The sequence below is a fragment of the Camellia sinensis genome, unplaced genomic scaffold, assembly GCF_055761805.1.
Source record: "Camellia sinensis isolate YWXY unplaced genomic scaffold, ASM5576180v1 Unanchor3, whole genome shotgun sequence".
NCBI classification, from domain to species: Eukaryota; Viridiplantae; Streptophyta; class Magnoliopsida; order Ericales; family Theaceae; genus Camellia; species Camellia sinensis.
This window is the reverse complement of record NW_028129178.1, coordinates 7,039,730-7,056,118: the sequence shown is the minus strand read 5'-3', so window position 1 is coordinate 7,056,118 and position 16,389 is coordinate 7,039,730. Positions and strand designations below refer to the sequence as shown.

At 34.9% G+C, this 16,389-nt stretch overlaps 1 pseudogene; it reads left to right on the top strand.

Moving 5' to 3' along the window:
- LOC145816070 (putative calcium-binding protein CML25 pseudogene) lies at positions 1-513 on the top strand (annotated as a pseudogene).
- Positions 514-16,389: the final 15,876 nt, after the last annotated feature.

The window sequence follows — 16,389 nt, the reverse complement described above, 5'->3', positions numbered from 1 at the left end:
ATGGGTTTTCCAAAACTGTTCAATTGAAAGAAGAAACTAATCTCCGCATCTTTGATCCCCTCTTTCTTGGGCTCACGATCCTCCTCTCTCAACTCTCGTACCCAGATCAAAGAAGAAATCAAGCAAGTCTTCAAGAAATTCGACGTTAATAGCAATGAAAAGATCTCATTGTCAGAACTCGGTTCGATCCTTGGCAGCTTTGGTCACATCGCCACGGACGAGGAGCTCTAGATGATGATCAAGCAGATCGATGACAACAATGATGAATGCATCGATCTCAGCAAGTTTATCGAACTCAACACCAAAGACATTGATTCCGATGAGGTTTTGGAGAATCTCGCCAAGGCTTTCTCTATGTTTGATATCGATAAGAATGGATTGATCTCTGCCGTGCAATTGATCAATTTGCTTCAGAGCCTCGACAAGGAATGCTCGATCAACGAGTGTAAGAAGATGATCAGTGGTGTTGATTGTGATGACGATGGAATGATTAGTTTTGAGATGAAGAGATGAAGAAGATGAAGAAGAAGAAGAGGAGGAGGAGGAAGACGATGTGGAGGCATTGGAATGGTTGCCGAAGGAGGCTACTAGCCAGAGTGGAGGTGGAGGCGGAGGCAGAGGTGGAGGTGGAGGTGGGATTGGGGTTAGGCTTAGGGTTGGGGTTGGAAGGATAGAGATGAGGTCAAAAATGGAAATTGATGTTGGGGCAAAATTGTAATAAAAAAAAATAAAAGAGTAGGGGGTCCAAAGAAATCAAGTATGTGACAATAGTAACACTTGTTCCAAAACATTGATTAAGAACCTTATCTATCAATTTTTTCTTTTTTCTTTTTTTTTTAAAAATTTTAAAATGTCGTTCTATCCTAAAATTAAATTACTAAAATAGATATTCACTTAAATCCCTAACCCTAACAACATTCTTATCCCTTTTCTAGCCATTTCCCTAGCCACTTGCCACCTCTTGCCTCCCTATATTCGTTTGTCGCTGCCACTTCCTTCTTCGCCACTGTTGTATTCCTATTGTCGTCACCGCGAACATCTAGGGTTTTGGATCTAGGATTTTAAAATAAGAAGAAATGTGGGTGAAGGTGTCAAGATGGAGATCAAAACAAGGATTGATGGACAACGGTGCGATTTGTAAAGAGAGTGAATTGTTTGTGACGGTGACAGCGAGAGGAGGCTAACCAAAGAGATAATGGAGGTGGAGAGAGGCTAACCGAAACAAAGGAAGAAATGAGGTGGTTGGTGATGGTAATGGCAACAAGAGGGTTGGTCGGAGGTGGAAGAGGCTGCTGGAGCTAGGGTTTGGGTTAGAGCCCAGTTGGGGTGATGAGGGATATGATTGGGATTATTGGGGTGTTCAAAGTGCAAAAGAAAAAATTTAAATTTAGGCTTGGGGTGTCCTAAGAATTGGGGTGCTCAACCAAATTCTTAGGGTGATTTTAGAGCTATTAAATCTATATTACAATAATATCCTTAAATAAAAAGATCATTAAGAAAAATATGGATATGTATTATACCAATTAAAAGAATTCATTTATGAAAACATAAATCACTCTTTACACACAATCATCTATAGATATATACAAACACTGTATTTCTTTATTATCTTTCAACTTTGACCATTTTCAACATTATAATCTAGCACACTACACTCATGATATCATTCATTATCAATTACCACACCTTATTCTCTTCTTCAGTATACTGATTTTCTAAACTCAAAACATTATTACCTTCAAAGATTTAGGGTTTAAGAATATTGAAATCAATTAGTTTTGAAGATTTGCACACCATGAATGACACTCAGATTGTTGGTTTGGAATAGTGCAATAATGAAAATGTCAATTTACTACTTACAATGACCTTTTGGTTTTTTTTTTTTTTTTTTTTTTCATTCATATAATCACTAGGAAGATGACTTTGTTCATCATGTGTTCAGATTATAAGAGTTGAACGTTTACCCATTATTTGATTATTTATATTTGAACAAAACTATTTTGTTCAAATTATTAAAGTTGACCAAATATTGAATGTTTATACATAAAAAATTGAACATTTTGAATTCATTCCTTAAAAGAAAAAAGGGAGATTTAATCAAAATCCCCTCATAATAAAACTTTAATGCATTAAAGTCAAGTACAAAAAGTTTTCTTTGAAAAGTCCAACACACACCATTATTACCAAAATATCGTTAGTTAATTTTATATTTCAAATTTCAAAATGATATAACTTTTGATCTAGATGTCGGTTTAATAAAATTAGTATTTTTAAAATCTTCTCATCATGATCTATCAAATAAAATCTAGGTTGACTATGAAATTCTTAAAAAAATAATAAAAAAAAAAAATACTGTCGTAATTGAAGTAAACAGTAAAGTTTTACTTTGTTTCATAGTAAAATTTTACTTTGATTCATAGTAAAATTTTACTATTAATGTTAGTTTCAATAGGAAAAAAAATTAAGATTTTTTTTTTTTTTAAAGAATTTCATAGCCAACATAGATCTTGTTTAATAGATATTGACGAGAGAATTTTTCAACTACTAATTTTATTAAAAACCAATATACAAATCAAAAGTTATATCATTTTAAAGTTTGAAACATAAAAGTAGTTATTAAGGGTAAGATTGTTTACAAAAAATAAAATAAAATAGAAACAAATTTGTTAGTCTTTGATGAAAGAGACACTTCTTCTTCAGGGGACTTACAAATTAAAAAAGTTTGGACTGTCCTTTTCACTTTAAAAAGGACTAATAAGGGACTTTTGGCCAAATATTCCTAAAAGAATATTAAACTTTTATTATTTTTTAAATATAAATTTTTGAACGTATTAAGTTTGTTCCATTCTGTATTCATGAAATTATTTTTTTATTAATTTTTTTTGCAGAATTTTGTACCGACTCAATGTTTTAACTAATTGTTGTTGACTACACAAGTTAATTTGTTACTAAAGAGGTACATTCATGTTTCAAGACAATATAAACGGATAGCTTTTTTTTTTTTTATTATTTTGTTTTTTATTTTGGAAATGTACTAAACTTGTTTTCCTATTAAATGTAGGTTTTCAAAAGTAAAGAAGCATTACTCAGTTGGGTACGAGAAGTTGAGAAATGGTTTTGTGTTGTGTTCAAGACTTCGAACTATGGTAGCAGTTGTACAAGACTAAGGATATATCTTAAATATGTTCAACAGAATAAAAATAAATATGCAATAAATGTTCAACATAATAAGTATGAACGAGTAAAAGTTGTTCAGCATATAAAGTATGAACTTATTAATTTTATTCAACATAAATATTTTGAACATATTCAATTTGTTCATTTTTTTTTTTTTTTGGTACGATAACATTATGTTCCAGACAACTAGTTGTAGACAGCCTATTTTTGACTGGCCTTAAAACTTATGCGTTCTATGAAGAGCTGTCAATGATGAAAGCAAAGATCGTTTCGAGCACAAGTCAGGGATGAAAAGAGACAAACATTCCTACACATGTATTGACCAAATAGTTTTCTTCTAGACCTTCAAACCTATTTTTCAAAGTGATTTTTTAGGCGAGTGGTACCTTCTCATTTGTTTTGGTCATTCCTAGCGTTGTGTTTATGAAAAGTGTTGAGCTACTTTTCATAAAAGAGAGCTTAGAAAGTCAGAATGAATGAAAAGATGGGGAAACCTTTTGAGAAAAATGGCCGGATATCTCTTGGTCAGCCAGACATTTTTTTAGAAACATGACGGACAACTTTAGTCCGAATAAGCACATTCGGATAACATCTATCTGGATAAGCACATCTGGACCCTTTCTTGCTTTGACGGACCTTTTTTCAGAAAACACGACAGACTACTCTTGGTCGGCTATACAACTTTTGTCTGGCGCAAAACCAATTGACGTCAGCCAAACAAATTTCTCATGAAGTGTCCCCCAGCATCTTAGAATATGCCGTATGGATCCTTGGGGACAAAATAGCATATTCTAAGCACCCCAAGCCTATATAAACCATATTCTTGGAGAGATTGATGAATTTAGTTGGCTAGTTCATTAGTTGATTTGAACATTGAGCTTTATACATATTCTATATACCTACACGCTTGGACGATCTTCTTCATTTCTTAACTTGGAGATTTAGAGCTAAAGATCTTCATCTGCTTGAGGGAGCTTGGATTGAATCTTGTGACCTGCTTAGGCCCTATCTCTGCTAGTTTTAGAGGTAATTCCTACTTCCATTTTAGATTTCTCGCACCTCCTATCTCTTTCCCTTTTCTTTTTTTTTTTTAAATTTTTTTATAAGAAATTTTATTGAGATCTTGAGATCATTGTTGGGTTGTTATTAATAGCTTAGTTGGATTCTCTTCTTCCACATCTTTCTGTAGTAATTTGAGGCCTGTATAAAGACTTTGCCCAAGTCTAACTTCCATTTTCTTACTTTATTATGGGTTAGAAGCCCATGCATAGCTTCCTCTATAAGAATGGTTAGATTCTTTCCTCTTCGTATTCTATTTTCATGAATTTGGATAGTTTATACCCTTATTCATGTGTTGGATGTTCTCAATAAAGTTTCCCTCATTTATTGTTTTGTCGATTTTTGTTGCAATAGAAGCCCATGTAGGGTTTCCTCCATGAGAATAGACCAAATCTCCCTCTCATAACTCTTTTTCATGAATTTGGGTAGTTTATACCCGTATTCATTTGTTGGAGGGTGAGAATCTCTTTATCCTCATTAGAGCCTTCTTTATTCTAATGCTTTGTTGAGTTTTGTTGCTATAGAAGCCCAAGTAGGGTTTCCTTCATGCGAATAGACCGAATCTCTCCTCTCGTCACTCTTCTTCATGAATTTGAGTAGTTTATACCCTTATTCATGTGTTAGAGGGCGAGAATCTCTCTATACTCATCGGAGCCTTCTTTATTTCTTAGTTTTGTTGATTATTGATAATATAGAAACAGAGGCATAGTTTCCTTCATGAAAATAAGTTGGACCTACCTTCTCAAAACTCTTTTTCATGGATTCAAGCAGTCTATGCTTGTTTCTATGCATATAAACGCTAGGACCTCCTTATCCTCGTTAGAATGTCATGTGTGTTGGACTGAGGTTCTTCTCTCACTACCCCTCTCTCCCTCTCTCTCTATCATTTTAAGCTTATTTACTTCACTTTGATATTGAGTTGTCATCATGACATTCACATGATTAGATTAGGTTTATGCATCTGAGCCCGAATTATTGTCTTAGTAGATATCATTATGTGGTGTGCTTCTCTTGATAATCCATATGTTATCCTTAGTGGAAATAAGGCTCGTAGGATTCATTTAATGTATGTGTTTGCATTTTGTAGATTATCATATCTAGGATTATGCATTTTTCTAGCTAGTTATCTTTTATCACACATGGTTGGAGTGCCTAATGAGTTTTCTTCTTATTTCCTTTATGTAGACACCCCATTTTTTACTGTCTTTAAGACTTGGACGTCATCGTTTGTGCACTTGATGATTGTGCTTGTTTGTGTTCGTTTTGGGCACCCGAACTCCTCGGCGGAACGCCCTGACTTTGGGCCTTGAACCTTGACTGTTTTGTGCTTTGTTTTTGGGCCAAAACCTTGTTGCCTCTTGCCTGGAAGGGGGAGGGAACTTGTTGGCCAGTCCTAGGCCTTGTTGGCCACTAGTTGTGTCTGTCGGCCACTTACGGTGGCCGACGGCCACCGCTTTTTTTAGATATTTGTTTGCCAGTTGTGCTAGTTGTTGTTCACTGAACTGCATCTTTATACAGGTGTATGGTAGGATGAATTCAAGCTTTAACCTTGGTTTTCTATATATAGGGGGTGCTCTTCCCTATTTGGAGGGGCTAGAAAATTTGGATCAAATTTCTCTCTCTCTCTCTCTCTCTCTCTCTCTCTCTCTCTTCTTATTTTGTGCCTTAAAGTCTAGTTTCTTTACACCTCTGCGCATCAAGCCTTATCCAAGCACTCTCACCTTGGAGCTGAGGTTCTTTGGAGTTTAGTTTGAACTCTTGAAGGAGGTTTGAGTTGGAATTTGGGCTGTTTTATGCTTGAGCTTCAAGAGGTAGTTCACTTGCTTATTGTACTTGCTTTGACTACTTATTTTGCCATCCTTTTGTATTATTTTTGAGCTGGTTTTCAACTACAAAAAACTCTATTTTTTGAGGCTTAACATGATGGTTTGAGGCAATTTTGTGTTAAGGGGTGATCCACCATTCTTGTTGCTTAGTTGTGTAGAATTTTGCACCATCTTTTAGCATATTCAAATCAAACTTTTTGGGCCTTTAAACCACTAAAATTTAAAGTTATTTCAGTGGCAAAAACCTTGTTTTGAAGTCCAAAATTGGAGGGGGTAGCCTCCCCTCCTTGTGTCTTATTTGCATGCCTAGATAGCTTAACATATGAGCATGTTTTTCTAACATTTTGTACCTTAATCTCAGCATGTTTTTGCTACTTGGCTGGCTTCAGCTCTGTTTTGAGCTGGTTTGGTCCTTTAAGGCTTATATTGTGTGGTTGTAGTGTAAAGAGGCTTCACTAGCTTAATGTTTTAGGTTTTTTAACATGAATTGCATGAGTTGCTTGCATGCTTTAGTGTCATTTTACATTTCATTTTTAACACTGAAATCTCTGTAATCTCCTTCTATTCTTCACTCTTTCATTTATTTTGAAAGTGGCTTTGAATCCCTTGTTAGCTTGAGTGTGAAGTGGAGACATTCATGCTTAATGGTTTAATTCCTTCAGAAGTTCATTATCAACGGCATGAGGTCTCTTTCATGCTCAAGACACTTATGGTTTAAGCCTACTTTCAATTAGAGGGCACTCACTTTTTGGACTAATCAATTAAAGAATGGATTGGTAAGCTAAAATGAGTAAATAAAAATGAATAAGTAAAAGAGGTAAGATAAAGCATCTTTTGTGTAGCATTGCACGTGTTCGAATCGGACGTTAATTTGAACACGAGAAAAATGGAACGTTTCATACTCAAAATGATGAAACGTGCCACTTTTCTTGGTCACCATCACCCTTGATCATACATGATAGGGTTATGGTTTTGTTGAGTCTTGTTTTGTACTCATTAAACTTGTACAAACTTGGTTCCTTAGCCATCATGCATGGAAATGCTTGGTTGATGGTTCGAGGGCAAAGAGTTACTCTCCTTTGAGCTTGTGTGATGATAAGGAGAGCAACAGTACATACACTCCATGAGAATACACTGCTTTGCCTCTGTTTGTTCTCTGTTGCAGGAAAAGAAGAAGTTCAGGGAAAGGGTGGCCGACAGTCACCAGTAGTAGCCGACCGGCCACCAACGGTAGCCGATGCCCACCATTGGTAGCTGACCGGCCAGAAATGAAATTTTTCACAAGTGTGTTCTTGAATTGGAGCAGAGACATTCTGGAAGTTGGCAGCACTGTGGGTGTTCGAGCATGTGCAAATAGAGGCTGCAATGGCAAGGCGGTGGCATTTTTGGGAGGAGAATCCGAGCATGCATGCATCCCTCGTCCCTCGAGGCCGTTTAATTACTTTATTAGTTAGTTGTAGCTAATTCGTTCATGCAAGTGTTGTACTTATTTAGCTAATTAATTCATTTTGTAATATCGAATTAGCTTAGAATAGTTAGTTAAATATTATGTTGTAATAATTAGTTAACTAGAATAGTTAATTTGTCTTGTGTTGTAATAGCTTAGCTTAATTAGTGTAGCTAGTTAGCTTAGCTTATTCATTCGGACCCTCCTTCGCGAGGGCATAATGTTGTAATAAAGTGTGCGTGCATATGTGTATGTCTTCCAATCCCACGTCTTTCTCCTTTTTATTTGATTGCTTTCGATGGTTAGATTAGGGACATATTTCGACTTAGCATATCGGATGCTTGCATCCATTTATTTGTATTGCATGCACCGAGGCTCGGCGCATCATTCAAACTACATCGCAATTTCAATACACTTATTCGAATACGTGTTTCAAAGCATGATATCAAAGTGTTGCAAATACCATGATTAGGTAGCCGAGCCTATTTAGTTATATCATTGCATGTGTTGCATTAGACATCTTGTATAGTTAGGATCATGCATTTTTCTAACTAGTTTTTATTTTGGCTTGAAGTATTCGGTAAGTTTTTATGCTTTAGCATACTTGCATGATTGTGATCGCCATGTTTCGCATGTTTGCCATGAGGCTATGTGCTTAAATGCTAAACTATATGAATGCCTGTGGATGAAGGCTTGTTGCTTGAATTAGAATGATTCAACAAATGTGCGTTTTAAGCCCACTTTTTTAAGTGGAAAATCAATGTTTTAAGCCCATCTTGTTTGGTGGCAAATCCGCGTTTTTAAGCCAACTTGAGGGTGGCAAATTCAAACTATTTTAAAAAACAAACATGAGTTAAGTTGTTCCAATTCTTGCGATTCTAGTCTATACTTGCTTGTGTGCGTCACATAGTAAAGCTAGCCTAATAACCGGAACAAGAACACATAATGTTTATAAAACAACATATCATGATTAGTAGAGGCCAATCTTTGATTGGCCGAGCGGGGATGCTCATTTCAGGACCTTCCTCTCTCGTACCTAAGTTCCCGAGCCAAGGCAACTTTGGTGATGACGGACACGTGATCTTTGGCACGAGTCAGGGTTTCTTAAATTTTTTCAAAATAAAATATTTATGTGGAGACTCTGTATCTGGCAAAGCAGTCTAATTTTGATATTATTTGATTTAAAATTGATTTTTCTCAAAGGTTTGCCGGATTTGGACTCTTTGGTGTTTATCAATTTCACATTGCACTTGTGAGACTAGATTCAGAACCGCAGGAGTCCGAACTGTGAGGCCTTCTTTTCAAACCCTTTCCGAAAGACGGGCGCAGAAAAAGGCGAGTCCACACTTTACATACCATTTAGTCTTGCATTTAGAATTATGCATAGATTTCTAACCCCTTATGCTCGTGACATAGTGCAGAGAAGTACTAGGTGAGCTTTTCTCTTTTCTTTTGCATCTTGTGTGTGTTGGCGTCTTATAATGTCTAGCATGCTACCATGAAGCTATGTGGTTATGTGATATATCTCTGTGATTACTCATTGCATGGAGGTCTCATTGCCTAAGTTAGAATGATTTTGATCTTTTCGCATGCTAGTTATCTTGTATTTCTATGAGATTTCTGCTTTCAAACCCTTTTCAAATCGCGAGAGATTATAGTATTTCAAAGTAGGTGATTTTGTCTATACTTGTTTGCTTCACATAGTAAAAATAACATTAATAATATGGTTATATGATCATATTGTGGTAATAATTCTCGTATCAAGAACTAGTAGATGCCAATATTTTATCGGGTGAGCGGGGATACTCAATTTATGACATTCCTCCTCTCATATCTACACTCCCTGATCAAATTCTTTGGTTGTGATGGCAATGGCCTTTGGCATGAGTCAGGATTTCCTAGTTTTCTATAAAAGATTAGATAGCGACTCTATATCTCATATTTGATCTATATTTAGCACTCATGTATGATCAATAGATTTTCATCAAATATGCTAAGTCTAGACCATTCGCACATATCTCACATTGCACCCCAGTTATTTTCGTGAGCATTAGACTTAGAGGAATGGGTCGAGCTGTCGGGAAAGGGATCCCACACCAGTGTTGAGCCAAACTCGAAGTAAAAATTGATATGGAAGGTGAATCGGTAACCAAATCAAAAGCAAATAACAAAAATAGATCAAGGTGAGAATCAAATGTGTGAATCGCAGATTTTTGGAGATCTTCAATGCTAACAATGCACCGGCAAGATGACAACAACAATAGAGATCATCAATGACGACAATGTACCAGCTGAATGAAACCCTCTGCAGGCGATGGAGGTCTTCAATGTCGATAATGGAGATCTATAGTGTGTGGGTGAGGTGTGTACTCAAGCAAGTGGTATGCTGTTTTAGGGTTAGAAATGGAAAGCTAAGGTGTGAACGAAGATATTTTCAAACCCTAATAATTATTATATGTGTGTGTACTAAGTAATGATGTGTATTAAGAGTATTATTGGTGTGTAAATAGAATCTTTGTTTTAAATCCGATACATAAATGAGAACTTAAAAAATACATATTCTTATCTCAAAATTTGTCAAAATTTTTATTTTTTTTTCACAAATTAAATGTATTATTTGTTCGGCACAAAAATAAGAACTTAAAAATAATATATTATTGTATCAAAATTTTCTAATTAATGTTAGACAGAGGGATTGCTTGAAAATTGGTCAAGTTGACCTGAACTTTGAGTGCTCGAGCTTAACTCATTTTGTATTGAGCTCAACTCCAAAATTAATCCAGTTCGAGTTCCACTTGACTTGTTAATACTGATCATATTCAAGCTTGGCTCAAAATTCTATAATGAATAAAAAATTGAGCTCAATATTCAAGTTCAGTCAGCTTAGTAAGTGAGTTTTTGGGATTGGTTTTCTCAGTGTTTTTTTTGGGCTTATTTATTGTCTTCAGTAAAAAAAAAAAAAAATTAATTTTTTAAAAAACTTTTGACTTTTAGGTTCTACTCAACTACACAAATCAAAAATTTTAAAAAATAAAATAAAATTTAAAAAACAAATCCACTAAAGACAAAAAAAAAAGAAAAAAAAAACAATTAGCCTTATTGGCTTTTAATTTTTTTTTCCTCTACAAATATTAATAAAATATGTATATATAACATATTTGACATTATTTAATATATATATATATATATATATTTATATTATTATTTATATAATAAACGAGTTAAGCTTTATTAGTCAAACTTATTCTAGTTCAAGCTTAACTTGTTTATTAAACGAGCTTAAAATCTAGATTGAGCTCATTTATATATGTGATGAACAAAACTAAGTCGAGCTTGAGAGTAGCTTAGTTCAATTGAACCATATCAAAAAGGGAAATTCTATGATGTACTCCTCAAATAGAGTGTGTACCATAAACTAACCAATTTTGATTTTTGACACCATTTAGGCTTTTAATTTTAGATTATAACAAAATCACAACATATATTCTTACAATTAACAAATATGAATCCAAGAATCATATTAAGCACATAATTAACATTCAAATTCACACTAAGCATATAAACACATGCAAAGTTAAAGGATTAAAAGCATAATACGGTACGGGGTTGTCACAACAATCTCATTGGAATTTCTCCGAGTGTGTTTGTGTGTTTATGTTTGGAATTTCTTTGGGCATTACACATATACTACTCTCTTGTGCATTTGATTTTCACTGCACACATTACACACTTGCATGCTGATTTCTTTAACATATTTGATTTTTTCTAAAATTTCTTTGCCCTGTTGATTCTCTTTGGTCATTACACACTTGCAATCTAATTTGCATATAAAATTTTTCTATAATAATAGAATTTACATTCTCTGCAAATGTAATCAGAGAAATTTACTTGCACGTTGATTTCTTTAGCATATTTGATTTTCTCTGAAATTGTTTTGCAAATGTAGTAAGGGAAATTTACATTCTCTGTAAAAGTAGTCAGAAAAATTTACTTATATGTTGATTTCTCCAGCACATATGATTTTCTCTGAAATTTATTTGCGATGTTGATATTCTTTGGCCATTACACACTTGCAATCTGACATGCATATAAAATTTCTTTGCAAATGTAGTCAGAGAAATTTACATTCCCTGCAAATGTAGTCAAAGAAATTTACTTGCATATTGATTTATCTGGCACATCTGATTTTCTTTGAAATTTCTTTATAAATGTAGTCAATAAACCCACTTTCTCTCTTTGCCATTTGATGCACCATTCAAAACCTATAACCCAAGAGTAATGAACTTGTTGAATAACAATAGAACCCGGGGGCATAGAGAAATCTCAGAAGGTCCTTTAAATTCCTGTGTAGGTCCTCCAAATTTCGCCAAATCTTTGAGTTTATTGTTGTCCATGATCACCAATTCCCTAGTCTTTAGCAGATAAATCAAGGACCCAACCTCATGGTAGCGGACGAGGTAGACGGTGTGAGCGTGGCTGCGAAGGTGGCATAGGGGGGTTCTGGACACGGTGTTGAAGACATGGATAAGGCCAAAGTGGGAGCCAACGATAATGAAGTGGCCGTTGGAGTAGAATGAGGTGGGGGTGGTGGTGTCGGAGAATGAGGAGATAGTAGATTTAGGTTCTAGGGTTTGGGAAGAGAGAGATCAGAGAAATGGTTGAGAGAGAAAAGATAAACCCAAATCTATAGAGAAAGAGAGAGAAGAGAGACGAATGAGGGTAAATTTCATATATATTTTTTTTGAATAAAATAAAAACAAAGGGTATGAGGGACCTTAACTAACAAAAAATAAATAAATAAATTTGTGGACCTCTCCTACTACTCAAAGTTGAAGAGAGATGTTAGACCAATTTTTTCAATTAAGGCCTTGTTTGGAGTACTTTAAAAAAGCTAAAAAGTCAAAAAGTCACTATCCAATTAATGTCACATCATCTTATTTAAATCACATCACTCTCTACCGCATCACTTTAAACTCAACCTATACCCAAACATATTTCATAAAAAATCAAAAAGTGTACTTATTTAGATCATGCCAAACCATCCCTAAATATTGACATATGTCTAATTAGTCTTAATTTAATAATACGTAAATAGTCAAATCACAAGTTTTCACGTGTCAAAACGATGCAGTTTTCAAGATGATAAGCTTTTGGCTAATAAAATTAAGCCACTTAACATATTGAGGGTGTCAAGCTAATGAAATTATGACACACTATTAAATAATATTTTGATATTTATCTCTACATAAATTAGAAATAATTATCAAAAAAATTGAAGTCTATTAAGACTCTCCACCACTCATGTCTATAAATAGGGGTGATCTCCAATAAAATTATATACACAATTTTACATACATAAAATCAATTTGTAGAGACAAAATTTTACATCAAAGAAGAACAAGCCGCATAAGATCAAAGCTCCAAAGCCCGAAAGGTTTTTTCACTGAAGCTTATAAATCTCCATAAGCCATAAAGCTTGGAGATTCAACTCAAACTTCTTTTAATTTGGAAATAAGTTGTCTGGCTCTTAAATCAAAATCCTATCAATTGGAATATACTTCGCGGAGATTTTCCCGTTCAATTCAAGAATAGACTGTCAAGTACTTGAATCAATTTTTAATGAGAAAAATTAGAGAATTTTCTTTGATTATAAATATTATTAGAGATTCTACCCACATTATTTTAAATCAATAAATTTATATTTGTTATAATAATTTTTGTCTTCATTTTTTCAAATAAGAAATTTGTGTGTATAATTATTATCTCTTTTATATAAAAATGTATATTTTATGTTGTTTATTTTTCTATTTTTGTACCATACACATTAATTTCAATCCATTTAATTTTATTAAAAGAGGGGTCACTTTAATTATATTAAAACTATAATGCATATAATATTTTTTGAAAAAATTGCCTTTAAATGAAACAGTGATAAAAAAATTATATTTTTATGATAGTACAACTCTCCTGTGTAGATAATACAAATTTATTTATGTGTTTAATATAACTCTTTTTATATATCAAAATTGCACTATTTTTTTTTATTTATAATATAATTATTTTATAATTGTCTTATGTATTTGTAATTTTTTTTTTTATTTTCTTAAAACATGAAAGGTCGGTATAATAACCTAAAAAAAATGCTTGGCAGAAATGAGTGCACACGTACCTGACTGAAAAAGAAGCAGATGGAAAAGAAGGTATTGTAAAGAGAGGGAGAGAGAGAACTGACACATTGCGTTGCCTTAAAAGCATAGTAGGGCACATAGTAGGGCACAAGGTTGTCTTGTAGGCATTCGCACTGTGGGATCTTTGACCGAGAGTGGCAGATCCATTAAACAGATTGTGATACCTTGCAAAACAGCTCAGTGGCTTATAGTTGACGCAAGGGAATAAACCATGCGAGATAAGATATCGTTTTAATAGATAAAAATTCTTAAATTTACAAGAACAATCTCAAATTCACAAGAAAGATAAAAGAAAACTCTTAAAAATATTATTAAATGAATGAAAATTATATATTCTTGTAGGCTTATTTATAATAGACTATACCTAATACTTGTAAGAAAAGTGATTCCAAAATAAACTAGGAAACTTAAATATACACAAATTAAGAAACCTAAGAGAACTAAGAAACCTAAGAGACTAAAATTCGAAGCTATTTAAAATCCTAGTCAAAAACCTAATTCTAAATAATAAAATTAAGAAATATGAAAATTTAGAATTTTGTTCTACATCTTTTTTCTTGCCTTTTGTCGGTCCAATTGTTCCAAGAAGTTTTCGGCTACTTGTTCCAATTCAGTCCCTTCTTCTTGGAGAGAACTCGACCTCGAGTTCGATTCTGGATAGAGGGGTTCTTCAGCATAATACTCATATAAATCAACTACATTAAAAGTCTTGGAAATCTTCATGTCGTCTGGTAGCTCAATCACATAAGCATTGTCATTGATTTTCTTTAACACCCTATATGGACCATACTTGCGAGGCTTCAATTTGTTGTATGTGCCAACTGGAAATCTGTCTTTGTGCAAAAACACCATTACTGGATCTCCTTCCTTGAATAGTTTGGAGCGCCGATGGTTGTCTGCAGCTGCCTTATATTTGGTATTTGTTTCCTCCAGCTTCTGTCGTACTTCTTCTTGTATTTGGGCTTGTTTGGCCATGGTTTCGGCGGCAGTACTCACTCCTGGACCCCGAGGCCAACGGAGCAAATCAACTGCATATTTTGGAGGTGTGACATACACCAGAGAGAATGGTGACTTTCCTGTGGCACTGTGAACTGCGCTATTATATGCAAATTCTGCTTGAGGCAAAGCAAGATCCCATTGTTTTGATTTGTCTCCACAAATGTTGCAAACCAAATTGCCCAAAGTCCTATTAGTCACCTCTGTTTGACCATCTGTTTGAGGATGCGCGGTTGAACTACGATTCAAGGCTGTGTTAAATATCTTCCACAAAGTCACCCAGAAGTGGCTAAGGAACTTGACATCACGATCTGAGGTAATGGATTGAGGGACTCCATGCAAACGAACTACTTCTCGAAAGAATAATCGAGCCACATGAGAGGCGTCTGAAGTCTTTCGACAAGGAATAAAATGCGCTATTGTAGACGTCCCCGAACGCCCCGGGAGGGTGAGTCCCGTTCTGTTCATTTGTGGGGTCACTACAGCTCGGATTCTCAAATTGTCACGGTTCTTAATCTGAACCAAAGAGTCCAAATCCGGCAAATCGTTTTGAGAAACAGATTTTTGAAAAGTAGTGCCAAACATGGACTGCTTTGCCAGATACAGAGTCGCCACCTAAATATTTTTAAAATGGGGAAATTTAGGAAACCCTAACTCGGTGCCGAAGGCCACATGTCCGTCATCACCGGAGTTGTCTCGGCTCGGGAGCTTGGGTACTATCGGGGAAGGTCAGCTATGAGCACCCCCTTTCGCCCGGTCCGAAGACCGGCCTCTACTAACCATGATATCCGATTTTGAAAACATTATGTATTCTTATTCCTTTTATTAGCCTAGAATTACTATGTTATGCGCGCAGCAAACAAGTATAGACTAGATTGCCTAATTTGGGAATAAACATTGCATATCCGTTTGTTTTGAAAATGCTTTGAAATTCGCTACTCGCAAGTAGGCTAAAACACGGATTTCAATGAGTTTTTCCAACTCAAACAATCCAACCTCCACCCACAGGCATTCAAGCAGTTTATAACACATAAGCATCTAGCCACATGTTAAGCATGCTGTCATGGCAACATTCACACTCATGCGATATACTAAAGCGGAAATACTTACATCGTACTCCGTTCCAAAACAAAGAACTCGTTAGCAAACATGCATGATCCAAGTCCATGTTGAGTGTCTAATGCATCGCATAAAAAATGTTGCTAGAATAGGCTCGGCTATCCTAAACATGTCATGTGAAAATGCACAATTATCACATATTCAATTTTTGATTTGAAGTACGAATGCAGTTAGCGTGATGTACCGAGCCTAATGCATGTAATACAAAATGCATGAATGCACGCATGCATAGCATAAGGTATGCTGAATTTAAACATGCCCTAATCTACCATCATAAGCAGGTAAATAAAAGGGAAGAAAGACGTGAGGTTGGAAGACATACACACACTCACGCACACTTATTACAGATTTTTCCTCACTCGGAGGGACCGAATAAATATTACAAATTAATTAACTACGCAAGCTAATTAATATTACAAATTAACTAATTTAATTAACAAATTAAATTAAGCTAAGAAAAACAGATAAACTGCCTCGGGAAACGCGTCGCCATGCATAGGCTGCCTCTGTTTTCCTTCCTTCACTCCTCTGGAGGCTGTCAAAACCTCAGGGTTGCATCCCTGGACACTGGGGAGTA